This window comes from Pinus tabuliformis, chromosome 6, assembly GCF_031772625.1.
Source record: "Pinus tabuliformis cultivar Carrire ecotype Pingquan chromosome 6, CPIR1, whole genome shotgun sequence".
In the NCBI taxonomy this organism is placed as follows: Eukaryota; Viridiplantae; Streptophyta; class Pinopsida; order Pinales; family Pinaceae; genus Pinus; species Pinus tabuliformis.
The window spans coordinates 1,968,203,870-1,968,218,421 of NC_142292.1; positions in this window are offsets into that span (position 1 = coordinate 1,968,203,870).

Genomic DNA, 14,552 nt, shown 5'->3' on the forward strand with positions numbered 1-14,552 from the left:
TGTTCTGCCCCAGTGCTATTGTTTGTCCAGGTATAAAGGCCTTTCTTCGGTTTGAAGTCAAGAAGATCCCAATGAAGTATTAGATCCTCTACTAATGGAAGAATTTGGTCCCTGCCACTATTACCACCTCTCTTTTCTTTTGGATCAAAGACGAGGTTGAGATCTCCAACCAATATTATATTCTGAGGGAAGTAAATGTCTAAGAAATCAGACAAGGTCTGCCAGCATTCTTTCTTCTCTGTAAGGAGGGCTGGGACATAAAGGTTGAAAAGAGAGATGGAGAGCTTACTAGATAGATGCCGAAGTTCGATGTATATCCAATGTTGGGTCTCAAAGGAACTTTCTAATTGAAACTTGTCCTCCGACCACAATGTTGCTAGGCCACCAAAGGAACCTCTTGAACTAATGGCCTTTCCTGCATTTTTTTCCCCATTTTAATTTTCTGATCTCAAGAAGGGTTTCCCCTTCAATCTTAGTCTCTTGGAGCATGAGGATATCAGGAGTTTCTATTTTCAGAAGGTCTTTAACTGCTTCAGCTTTTGCAGGATTCCCCAAGCCTCTACAATTCCAAGAGACTAGTTTCATTACTTAACGGGAGTGGAGTGAGTTGATCCCTCCTTAGGGGGCCTTGTTTTGGTGTTTCTCTCAATAGACATTTCAATGGTGGATTGGCTGCCTTGCATTTTTTGCCTCTCCGCCTCTTCTTCCCTAGCTTCCTTGTGAGATTTCCTCCCAACTCTTTTGGAGGGTCTCTCGAATGTCTCATCTTCCGATGACCCAGAGGTTTCTGGAGGTTTTTTCCTTGTCATTTCTGCATAGGTAGGTGAGGGGGAGGTTCCTGCTGGGGAGTTAGGTTGGGTTACTTCTATGTTCTTATTTTTTACTTCGAGTGAAGGAAATTGGCATTCAATCTCCTCTATCTCTGATTCTGGAATTTCATTTGGTGTGCTGAGGGTTTTGAATGGGTTTATTGAGGCTGTTGTCCTTCGCTGTTCTCCTCTTCCTTCTACTTGTACCATTTCTATTAAGGGAGATCCAGATTCTGTCAGTGCCTCTTTCCCTTTGTTCCTGTTATTCACCTTGGCCTGGTCTTCTTTCTGCACCTGGGTCCATTTTTATCCTTTCGACTTCTCTAGATCTTCCTCCTTTTTTTTTGCAGTATTTTGCGAAATACCCGTATTCATGGCAATGTCTGCATTTGAATGGTAGTTGCTCATAGTCTAACTCTTGGATATAAGACCAGTCTGCTATTGTTAACTTTACAGCTTCAGGTAACCCTATTTCCAAATCGACTTTGACGCATATTCTTGCACATGAGTACTGATCCCTTCTCTCTGCTCGATCTATGTATTTTCCCAGGGTGTTACCAATCGTTTCTAGTGACTTCGGGTTCCAACAGTGCAGTGGTAGATGAGGGAGGCACACCCACACTAGAACTGCTGTCGGCACATCTTGTGTCGGATCGAAATCTGGTGACCATGAGTTTAAATACAGACCCTGAGGTCCCATGAAATATGGTCCATTCCTAAAAATGAGATTTCTGTCTTCTACCGAATAAAAAACAAAGACAAAATAGCCCTTACCAACCAGAAAACTACTGATGCCTTCCTTTGCTAATGGTCGCCAGTTCCTTTGTACCCAAGCCTCGACAGCCTTGGGGGAAGGCCATAGCCCTGTAAATTGTTCGATGAGCCCTCTTTCAGCTAAGTTCAAAGTGGATCTGCAAGAATCTTCAATGGGCAGGGCGACTGTGGGGATGCTGTCAAGTTTCTTTACGAACTTGCGCTGAGTTTCCCTTGCTGGGCATTTACTACTGTCGCCGATCAACTTCCTGAAAGCAAGGATCTTTGGCGGAGGAGGCGAAGGAGGAGGGGCCTCGGGACCCCCTCCTCGGGCCATGGCGGTGATGGCAGATATTTCGCACCAAGGGTATGCACGCACAGATTTAAATTTTTCACTCTTGCTCCTGCTCGTCCTAAATGTGTTTATTTTAAACTAGTTATTATTATTATTAAATTGAGGAATCACCATTATAAATGTGGGACTTTTAATTTACTAAATTGAATTATAAAATATTAAAAGAAAAATGACAATATTTCAGTTTTAATAATTATTTCAAGATTTCAAAAAATAGATAAGTTTAACTATTTAAAATAGCTTAATTAGTTATTCAAATAATCTTATATAAGAGTTCAACTTTCATTTTCAAGTAATCAATTTTTAATTAAAATTACAATGAAAATTGTAAATAAGTATTAAGTTCTCTTTTATATTGTAAAGCGTCACATGAGAAACAAGACATGATATAACGATGAAATAAATATAAGTCCTCTATTTTGAATATAAGTTAAAGATCACTTCCAATATAACAGTGATTGTACAGACAAAGGCATAATGCATTTTACAAATCAATATGAATACAATATAATAATAATAATAAGATAAATGCAACTTAATTTATATATATTTTTATATTACTATTTAGTATGAGTTAATTTATATTTTTTATTATCATTATTTAGTAATACAAGATCAATTATAAATTTTATATAGGTGTACTCTAGTTTTATTTTGGTGAAAAAATTGAAGGTGTCGATATATGGATCATTTGAGATTACTATACAAGTTGATGGTAATGTGTTTACATGAACCTACATACTTTTGGAATCATGATTTTCATTAGATCAAAACCCACAAACATTAGTCTCTAATATAATCCCTAGAGTTATGATCTATGAGAGGCGATTAATCCATGTCTTGAAACATACAGGGAGTGTTGAACCTGTTAGCACTCAATAATTTTCTGAGGTTGCAGAAGAAAATCACCAAGGTAAACACAAACCAACTTTGGAAGCTGGGATCTAGCCCTACCAGCTTCAGAGAGGGTTTTCTCTGTAAGATTTAACTTTGTTTGATTGAATATTAGGCTAGCTATGAAGTTTAAGGTTTGATTTGTATTTGAATGGTTGGTTGATAACTAGATTTCCATTGGGCTATGGATTCTTTAAAGTCTGTGAAATGGAGAAAAAGAGCAAATTAAGGTTCACTTTTAAATATAGAGCATTATTACCTGAATTCTATATTTAAAAATCAGAAGAAAACATAGAAATTAGTCGTAGCTGGGTGCAAAGTGTAGATTTAAACAAATTATTCCCTTTACTTATCTATTGAATAACTCAGATTTGAAAAACAAATATGTGCTATAAACAGAGAGGTATAAACACATAAGACAGATAGATGTACCTCACCAACAACTTGACACATGAATCCTATGAAAGAGCTTATGCATTACTTGGAAACTTTGTTGATGCTTCAGAAAAATATACAATAGAGTTCTTCGTACAAAAACCAACATCTCTTACTTCAGATGATGAAGTATTTATAAAAAATGTAAACTAAAATATCTTGAACAAATATCAAGATTTGTTACAAATATCTCACACTGTATTACACAAATAGAACTGAAATATAGGAAATTCAAAACTAATGAATCTACTTGGCACTATCTTTGTGGATTTTTGGTGACAAAGAAGAGCAATTAGAATTTGATAACGACTCTTATTTGATGAGGTGGCATCCAAGTCACTCACTGTCTTTGAACTTTTTACTCCCGAAATTTTGAAACATAAGGGCTTGTAATCCCTTTGTATATCCCAAACCATAATAGATGTTAGAAAACTGAGAGAGGTTTTTGTAAATGATGATGTTGGCAACAAAAACCTCTTTCCATTTTTGAAAATTCATTTCCACCTGCTCGGAAACCACATTTGAAAACACTGGCTAAAAACAAAAAAATTTAGGAAAATATGTCTGCAAAGATTCATTCGAATCTCTCAAACCATAATAGTTGTTAGAACCGAGAGAGGTTTTTGTAAATGAGGATGTTATAAGCAAAAACCTCTTTCTGTTTTTGAAAATTTGTTCTCAGTTGTTTGTAAACCATGTTTTAAATTACTGTGTTGTATAGGAAAAAACATAGTTTAACTGACCATGAAACAAACATATGACGTGGAGGCGAGAGGTGACATGGAGGTGGGGGATGATGTGGAGGCACATGGTTGGTGGAAAGGAAGTGGGGTCCGTAAGGGTGATGTGGAGAAATGACGTGGAGGTGAGTGGGGAAAACAGTCCAAGTGGCAGGCAGTGAGTGGTGCAGGAGTGATGGAAGGAGGGACATGTGCCGTTGTTGGACTGGCGGTTAAGGAGGGACGTGGAGGGTGAAGGTTGGCGGAAAAGAGGGTTGCGGTGGAAGTTGAAAATCGCTTTCAGGGGGGGGGGATAGGCAGTATGTGGTATCAGTGGGGGGATACCAGTGGGTGGGGGGGGGGGGGGGGGGTCCGAAATCATTAGGAGGGGACACGTAGGGGGGCGGAAAATAGCTTTTTGGACCCCTTCCCCCCCTCGCTGTTAAAGAGAATCATTGTCGGGGGAGGGGGGGGTTTGAAATCACTTACGGGCCGTCGGATCAGAGTGGGAGGATGATCGGAGAAGGTAATATGTGCGGAGTTTAACCACATATGACAAATCTCCATTTGTTGTTTTCAACTCTACACTAAAATCAAAGCTATAATACCAAGGCCTTATTACAATTCATTTAATCACAATTAAATGATGTGATTAATTTAATCTAAACATACTTAATTATCCTCTAATGCTATATTTTGTCTTGCAAGCATATTTTTATTTTTTATTTTTTTTAAGGTTTTGACATTTTTTTGGAAATAATTTACAACATGGAATACTATTTACAACATTTCAAACATAGTAATGATCAACTATAATCAAACGATCCTATAAAAATTATAGGACCCTAACAGAATCCAATGTCTAACACCTAGATACATGAAAATGCATTTAATGGTGAATGTGAAGAATTTGTGACCATAAGAATTGTCCTTTCTATATGGGAATAAGAAGAGAAAATTCTACCTATAGTGGAAGTTTTCACACTAAATGCACTTGAGGAGTTGGAGGATACAATGTTGCTAAAGAAGGCTTGAGATACTTTAGGAGGGGTGCATGAACTATGGTAGATTCGACTCAAAGGGAAATCACTAAGTAGGCAAAATGGTATGAGAGAAGCAAAGACATGAAGTCGTTTCATCATCTCTCATTTGTAACTTTAGAGACCAAAATCCTCCCATTGAGGATGTGTGATTCAAAATAGATCATTGAAAAAAAATCCAAATGAACTGACATATGAATATCTCTTCCAACCAAGACTAAAAGATTAGGTAACAAAGTCATCAAATTGTAGACAACTCATAGAGTTTCAACAAGGGAGTTTAAAGGTGGAAGGGAAGCCGACCACCAAATCTCAACCATGACTCTGAGTAGGCATTGGACCACAACTATAGAGTCAATTGCTTTTTCATCGAGTACTAGGTGTCCAGGCTTTGGATCTAGAGGTGAGTAGGAGGCAAGATGAGTACATGGAGCAAGTGTGAATCCATCCCACATATGTTGTCAAATCATTCCATTGGTCAATGATGTGAACACCTCAACTTTGGTAGTATGGAAATTCACTATCCATTGTTAAGTCTACTTATTCAATCAAACTATAATTGAACGAAAAAATTGACCAAATATGTCATTGAAACTTGATAAACTAGAAAGTAAGAATACATGGAGATGTGTGACTAATCTTAGCCACATGCATGAAATTATTCGAGAATAGGAAATACAATCCACTGAAAGCCACACCAATATTTGGTGTTTCAAATCCTCCGGAAATTCAGAAACCTCTGCCTGCCCGGCCATTATAATTAAAACTCCAGTGCCCAAAGGACCAGATGAAGTTGAAGTTGCGTGGATTGTAATTGCTACTTAAACAGATTATATAGGCGCAGATAATTTTATCTTTATTAAAAAAAATGAGGCAAGTGACCTGCGAAAAAAACAAAACACTCTCGAGGCCTAGATTCACTCTCGACTATGAGATTTCTCAAAACGTGTTTATTCCAGAAGACTTCGAAAAGTCTCCAACATTTGTTATAGAAGACTTCGAGAATTGAAAGGTTTAAAAATCATGCGTTTAAAAGTGAAATCTTTTGTTTTTCCAATGATTTTTTTTCCTCGGGAGAGCATGATAAATTTTTAAGGCATAGCTTAATTCTAAACAATTGAAATTGTTTAAAAGTAGAATATCGTAATATAATTTTAAGTAAAAATATGATTTTTTGTTATTTAAAATATATTTTTGAATGAGTATTATAATTTTACATATTAAATAATTGTTTTTAAAATTTTTTTGTTAGATTTTAGTTAAAATTAACAAGAAAAAAATGTTTTATAAAATGTTATTTTTTCTATAAATTTATTTACATTTTTAATGTTTTTTTAATAATAATTTTACTTGGTTGAAAATATAGTTTTTAAAAAGTTGAATATATTTATATGTATAAATCTATTTAATATTTTGAAATTTCTATTTAGCCTTTATATTATACAAATTTCCAATTCCTTGTTCAAACTTGTGATTTCAATAAATTCTTATTTGATTTTGGACAAAATTAATCAGAAAATATATTCAAAAAAGAGTTAGAATCTAATTTTCCATAATATTTATTACAACAATTTGAAAACATTTTTTTTTGTATATTTGTTTGTTTGTTTTTTTATTTTTTATTTTTTAATTTGAACCAAGCCAAAGTGTTTGGTTTTATGTGGAAGTGGTTTCTAATATTTGTGGAATATTTAAAATCTTTTAAGAATAAAGTTGTTTTTATTATATTAATCGATTAGCCTTTTGATTATTATTAGTTTTACTTTGATTTATACAATGTCTAGTATTTAACTTTAAAAATAAATTTATATATATATATTTAATATAATAAAAAAATATTTTTAAAATTTCATTAATATTAATAAATTAGAAGTCTTGTCGACATATAATACCATGTGTATTGTGTTAGGATATTCCGACACATAGGATATAGTTAAGTTCAACTTGGTCTAGCATAGAGTTAGGTTAGAGTTAGGTAAAGTGTGTTTCTTTACCGTTGTACATTTTGTAACTTACAATCCGACGGTCACGATATGTAGTGATCCGACGGTTCACTCTCACCTCGGTATTACCGACACTTGATCCGTGGCTTGACACCCGATTGGTCCATGAGTTCTATTTAAAGCGCATGGAGGGTCATTGTTCGGGTAATCCGTGCATGAGAGAAGCTTATGTAAATTTTCATTCTTTGATTAATAAATTGTCTGTACCCACGTTGGGACAGGCCGTGGACTGTTTCCCTCCTTGCACTCTGAGGGTTTTAACCACGTCAAAAATACTGGTGTATTGATTTGAGATCTGGTTGTGAGCAGTGTCCTTTTGGTATTCTTTCTGAGGAACTTACCCTGTAAATTCCTACATGGTATCAGAGCTATTTGAGGGCCGCGTCCGTTGGTGATCCAAATCTGAAGCCGGTAGAACTGCATGCGGCTGTCATTTCCTAGATCTGCTGTTTCTGACTGCTTTCGGGCCGAGAGGACTGCTCTGTTGCGTTCGGAGCATCTGTTTCAGTGAGGAACCCCTTTCGTTTCACGCGAAAAGGTTTCCGGTAGCCCTAGCTGCGTCATTTTTCAGATCGGGAGGTATACAGTGTTTTTTTTTGCAGTTTACTGTCATTTTCTCTCTGCTTATTTCGGTTTCGGTTTATTTAGCCTTTTTTTTCCCGGATCTATACCTTTCATTTTTGCGTATGCTCTTTGCCCTGCGACTCTGTGCGATCTGGGCAAATCAGAAACAGAAAGAAAGGATTTTTCTCATGCGTATGCTATTTTCCCTGCACCTTAGTGTGATCTTGGAAAATCAGAAACATTGAGAAAAATATTTAGTTTTTCGGTTAAAAGCTAACTTTGAGATTTTTTTTAAAAAATTCTAGTTTTTTGGCTAAAGCTAACTTTGAGCCGTAAGGTTCGTTTTTCTTTGCATATTCGTGTTGGGTTTTGTGTTTTGTGTTTTGTAGGGGAAAAGAGCCTTCCCAAGGCAAGCACGCAAATCGAGGCCCCCCCTCTCTCTCTCTCTCTCTCTCTCTCTCTCTCTCTCTCAAATATTTTGTATAGATCAATTGGTTCAAAGACTTTTTAAGAGAGTAGAGGTCTTGGGTTCAAGTCTCCATTTTGTGGGGGCGGATTTTTTCATTCCCGCACATTCGCGCACTTTGCCGGCAACGTCAACAATTTTTTTTCAAAAAGCCATATCTTCTTCATCCGGAAGCCTTTTTCAGAGCCGTTTTTTTTAAAACCGCCTATTTTTTCGAGATCTATCCATTGGACCACTTACTTTCAGCATCTTCAGCTTCAGGTTTTTTTCAAAAAATGGAAAGTCCATGCCAAGTCATTCTTGACAGCACTAACTACTTCCAATGGGTAGCCTACATGGGAGATTTACTTAGAAGTAAAGGTCTCTTCAGAATAGCCACAGACCAAGAGAAGAAACCCAAAGATGAAGACAAGGCCGAAAAATGGGAAAATAGACAAGATCAAGCACGTGGTTTGATAGGAATGTCTGTTTTTCCTGATCTTAGATTCCACATTGCAGAAATTGAAACTCCTCATGAAGCATTAGAAAAACTTGCTAAAGTTTTTGGGATTAAAAATGAAATTAGAGCCCATCAACTTGAGAATGAGTTGCTTACTTTGGATCCTAATAATTTTTCTTGCATTGAAGATTTTTTGTCCAAATTCAAGACCCTTAGATATCTCTTGGAAGGTGTTAAAGTTAAGAAAGAAGATGGTAACCTTATTTATTCCATCCTTACTAAGTTGGGACCAGCCTACTCTGTATTTGTTTCCACTTTCCATTCTACAAGGGAAGCTTTCATTTGTCAAGGCAAAGACTACAAACCCCCTTTCTTTGACTCCTTTTGTGATTCCTTAATAAGAGAACAAGAAAAACTCTTACACCTTGGTCTTCTTAATCTTGGAAACTCTTCCTCGAAAGCGTTAGCCGCCCAGCAGCAACCAAATTCAAAGAATCCTAAGAAGTCTTATCCTCAAAGGAATGGTCCTAAACCAACTCAGCCTCAAGATGAAAGATCATTTCAGCAAAATGACAAGACCAATAAAAACAAATGGAAGAGGACTGACAGACATTGTAACTTTTGTAATCGAGATGGCCACTTAGAATCTAAATGCTTTAAGAAGATGGAAGCCTTGGAAGCCGCAATGAAGAAACATAACATCCATCTGGAGCCTACTTCAACTTCAACTTCCGGAACGGCACTTTCTGCATGTCATCGTCAATCATCTCAGTCTGGTTATGCATTAAATGTATCTTCTTCTTCTTCTCATTCTCATGAGTGGCTCATTGATTCTGGAGCCTCTTGTCACATGGCCAAAAACCAAGCCATGTTTTCTTCTTTAAATGATTGTAACACCAAAAATATATATGTTGGTGATGATAGATCTCTTAATGTTGTAGGGACTGGAACTGTTCATCTAGACAATGGTCAGTTCAATGATGTATTATGTGTTCCAAACTTATCCTGCAACCTTCTATCTGTCTATCAGATAACTCATTCAGGTGAAGGTAAAATTGTTGAATTTTCACCTCATGATGTTGTAATCAAGGATCTAAAAGATCCTAAACAGATTCTAGCTACTGGTCTTGCTGATGATTCCAAAAGGTTGTATAAGTTTCACAACTTTGGGTCATCCCATCTTCCCTCAGTGTTTGTTGCTCATAATGATGAAGTGAGCAAACTTTGGCATGAGCGGTTTGGTCACTTAAACTATCGCTCCCTTCAGCATCTATGTAAAGAAAATATGGTGACAGGTCTTCCTATGGTATCTTGCAAAGATGGTGTTTGTTCCGGATGTGTACTCGGAAAACATCATCGGGACAGTTTTGACAAACGTGCCTCTTGGCACGCCTCAGCCCCTTTACAGCTTGTGCACAGTGATTTATGTGGTCCTCTTCCTGTTGCTTCATTCTCTGGCTGCAAGTACTTCTTAACTTTCATTGATGATTTCTCTAGACGCACTTGGGTATACTTCTTAAAACTCAAGAGCGAAGTATTTAGCACTTTTTTGGCCTTCAAAGCATTTGTTGAAAAACAATCTGGACATCAAATTCTTAAGCTAAGAACTGATAATGGTGGAGAATATGTTAAAAACGCATTCATCAACTTTTGCACCGAAAATGGAATTCAAATGCAACATACTGTTCCATACACTCCACAACAAAATGGTGTAGCTGAAAGGAAAAATCGCACCTTAAAGGAAATGGCTAATTGTATGCTGCAATCTAAAGGACTCAGTCTTAGTTTTTGGGCCGAAGCAATTAATTGTGCAAATTATATAATCAATCGCACTCCTACTAAGGTTCTAGAGAATATCACTCCAGAAGAAGCTTGGAGTTCCATTAAACCAGATGTAAGTCACTTTCGTGTGTTTGGAAGTGAAGCATGGGCCCATATTCCAGATGAAAAGCATAAAGCTTTAGAACCTAAGAGTGAGAAATGTACTTTTGTTGGATATTCTGAAGATGTAAAAGGTTATAGACTTATTCCATTTAAGTCCAAAAATGTTATCATTAGAAGAGATGTAAAATTTGATGAAAATAAATCGGCCTGCGAGCCTAGTCCGGCGGATGTGCCACCTCTTCCTATCTCTTCTATCTTTGAAAACATTTCTTCTTCTGATGATGAAAGCGAGGATGATAATCCTCCCCCACCTTCTCAGGATCCTCAACTTCCAAGATGGGTCCGTGCTACTCGGGATGCAGCAGGTGATCTTGCCGGTGATCCTACAGATCAGCGACGTACACGTTCTCAGTTTGAAAGAGCCTCTTCTTTACTGGCTCAAGCTCCAGTAAATCATGATCCTGACACTTTTGCAGAAGCTTCAGGCCATCCACATTGGGAAGCAGCTATGAATGAAGAATATCATTCATTGATGACAAATGATACATGGGATCTTGTTCCTCTACCAAAGGGACGCAAACTTGTTAGATGCAAATGGGTTTACAGAACCAAGTATGGACCAGATGGGAAAGTTGATAAACATAAAGCTCGTCTAGTTGCTAAGGGCTTTTCACAGGTTGAAGGCATTGACTACACTGAAACCTTCTCTCCAGTTGCCAAAATGAACTCTATCCGCCTTGTTCTTTCCCTTGCTGCCTCTTTAAAATGGGAAGTCCATCAAATGGATGTTAAATCTGCCTTCTTGCATGGGGACTTGCAGGAAGAAATCTATATGGAACAACCCATTGGCTTCATACAAACAGACTCCAGCCTCGTTTGTCGACTTAAGAAATCCCTTTATGGCCTCAAACAAGCTCCTCGGGCTTGGTATGCCAAAATGGATAGCTTTCTTTTAGAATCTGGCTTTTCTAGGTGTCATTCTGACAATACTGTCTACACCAAGAAAGTGGGCAACTCTCTTATCATCCTTGTTCTTTATGTTGATGATCTTATTCTTACTGGTAGTGATCCCAACCTTATAAACCATGTGAAGTCCAGCCTTAAAAAGAAATTTGAAATGACAGACTTAGGACACTTACACTATTTTCTCGGTCTTCAAGTCTTGCAATCCCAAGAAGGTATTTTCCTTTCCCAGTCCAAGTATGCTTGTGATATTCTTCGTCATTTTCACATGGAAGACTGTAAGCCAGCCCCTTCTCCCTTTCAGTCTGGAGTCAAACTTTCAGTCTCTTGTACTTCTCCTGAAGTTGATGCTACCTTATACCGTCAACTTGTCGGAAAACTCTTGTATTTAACCCATACTCGTCCTGATCTTTCCTTTGCTGTTGGCCTTGTTGCTCGTTTTATGCAAAACCCCTGTGAAAGTCATTGGAAAGCAGCTAAAAGAATACTTCGTTATGTTCGAGGTACAGTACAGTTTGGGATTCATTACAGTGCCAAAGCAGCTCCTCTGTTAGTTGGTTTCACTGATTCTGATTGGGCTGGTGACCTTGATGATCGGAAGTCTACTGCCGGTTATGTCTTCACTCTTGGTTCAGGACCTATTACATGGGCTTGTAAGAAACAGGCTGCCATTTCTCTTTCGTCAGCAGAAGCAGAGTATCGTGGTGCCGTGGAAGCTAGTAAGGAAGCCTTGTGGCTTCGTCAGATCCTATCAGAATTTGGCTTTGAGCAGCAGCATCCAACCACACTTTGGTGTGATAATCAAAGTGCCATTCAGCTATGCAAAGATCCAGTCCAACATCAGCGCAGCAAACACATTGAACTACACATGCACTTCATCAGAAAGCTCATTCATGACCATGTTCTTGAAGTGCAATATTGTCCAACGGATGATCAGGTTGCAGACATCTTCACAAAGGCTCTCACAGAGGCGAAGTTCACTAAACTTCGATATATGCTTGGAGTTCAGGAAGTTGTCACTAAGGGGGGATAGGCTCTAGTGCCTCCTTCCTTCTCCTATTGTGTCATATTTGTAAATCTTTCAATCCTATCCCAAGTTGTTCTTAAGGGGGGATGTTAGGATATTCCGACACATAGGATATAGTTAAGTTCAACTTGGTCTAGCATAGAGTTAGGTTAGAGTTAGGTAAAGTGTGTTTCTTTACCGTTGTACATTTTGTAACTTACAATCCGACGGTCACGATATGTAGTGATCCGACGGTTCACTCTCACCTCGGTATTACCGACACTTGATCCGTGGCTTGACACCCGATTGGTCCATGAGTTCTATTTAAAGCGCATGGAGGGTCATTGTTCGGGTAATCCGTGCATGAGAGAAGCTTATGTAAATTTTCATTCTTTGATTAATAAATTGTCTGTACCCACGTTGGGACAGGCCGTGGACTGTTTCCCTCCTTGCACTCTGAGGGTTTTAACCACGTCAAAAATACTGGTGTATTGATTTGAGATCTGGTTGTGAGCGGTGTCCTTTTGGTATTCTTTCTGAGGAACTTACCCTGTAAATTCCTACATATTGAAGAGTACTTATCATTTTCTGATTTCAATATTAGTGGATTTCAATATTTATATTATGATTTATGAATATATATTTTGTTGTTAATTAATAACTAATGTTAGTCTAGTGATATAAATTAAATCACTGGTAAATAGCAATATGCATCAATTCATATCAAGTATGAAAACACTTACCTCATGATACATCTCACATTGCCAAGATTAAAAAAAAGTATAACTAGCACAACCATATAAATTAAACAACGAGTAAATATTGTCATAAATCCAGAATAAACGTCAAAACACTTACCTCTACTTTACTATGGAAATTCTTAAATCTATAAATAGTCTTTGTTACAATAACATGGCTTATCAATCCTACATGCCAAGAAAACAAAACAACTTGATATGAAACTTGTTCATATAACATTTTTTTTTTCACTAATCAGTTTAATTAATGTGGAAAAAAGGGCATAATTACCTTGCAGATAATTCTCAACTTTTGATTTTTGTATGCTTCTATGAATATTCTAGAATGTTCATTTAAGAATTATTGATAATTAAATTAAAATTCTAGCAATCGTATTCCAAGATAGACACACCTATTGGCATAAAAACTAACTTAATTATAACTTTATTTTAAATTGTTCTTATTATTATTATTAGAAAAATAGTTAATATATGAATTAAACACACACATATAGAAAAATATGTAATATAGTAAAACAACAATAAATAATAAGAATTCAATGCCATAAATAAAAATAGCAGAATGGACAAGTTTGGCTATGGAATTTTTTTTAATTAAATTGAAGAGCAAAATGTGTGTAACTACCTTTGAGAAAAATCTTAATCCTTTGTCTTTCACTACTACTAAAAATATGTTATGGAGATTAAATATTTACCATCTACCTAATAATTGTTAATTAAATTAAAATTTTGAAAAAACTATTTAGAAATGTCTATTCACATTAAGTAGACATGAAGACACCTCATAATACATCTTCCAATGTTTAAATTAATATAATAATCATAATACCTTGATGGGGGTGAATGAACAAGGTAAAGGTTGTAGGGCTCGGGGTTGACTAGATCCATGTGTGTAACACGTGTTGCAACAGTAAATGGTGGTCGTGACAACTAGCATTGGGGACAACGAAGTCTTGAGAAGGCAGGTGCAACGTTTAAATTTTGGTGTGCGTTCATTCTTCACTGTGGGTGTATCTTTGGTATGGGTGAGAATAAGAGGGGAATAATTATCTTTGTGTGTGCATATTCCACAAGCCTATGCACTCTCGTTTTATTGGTGAATTAGGATTTTGTTATTGAAGTTAAGCGAGGAGTGTTTTTGAGAGTGCAAACTTGGGAACCCTGGTGCTTTGTGTGGGATCCTGGAGAACGAGTTGGAGGAATCTTACATTGTATTTGGTTAGTGCCATCAAGTCATAATGTGGGGTCTGCCAAGCTTGTGGAGCTTGGTTGTTGAATTAAATTAATTATAGTGAGCCTGACGACATTCTGAATCATTGCAGGGGGGAGCTCAAGTTGGGTTTTAGAGTGTGGAGCTTGGGGTTTTAAGTTGATAGGTTGGTTACTCTCGTTGTATGAGCGTCAAGACCTTTGGGTATATTGGAGTGGGTGTTTCAGTTGTGTTTTAGTAGAATTTGGTGTCCC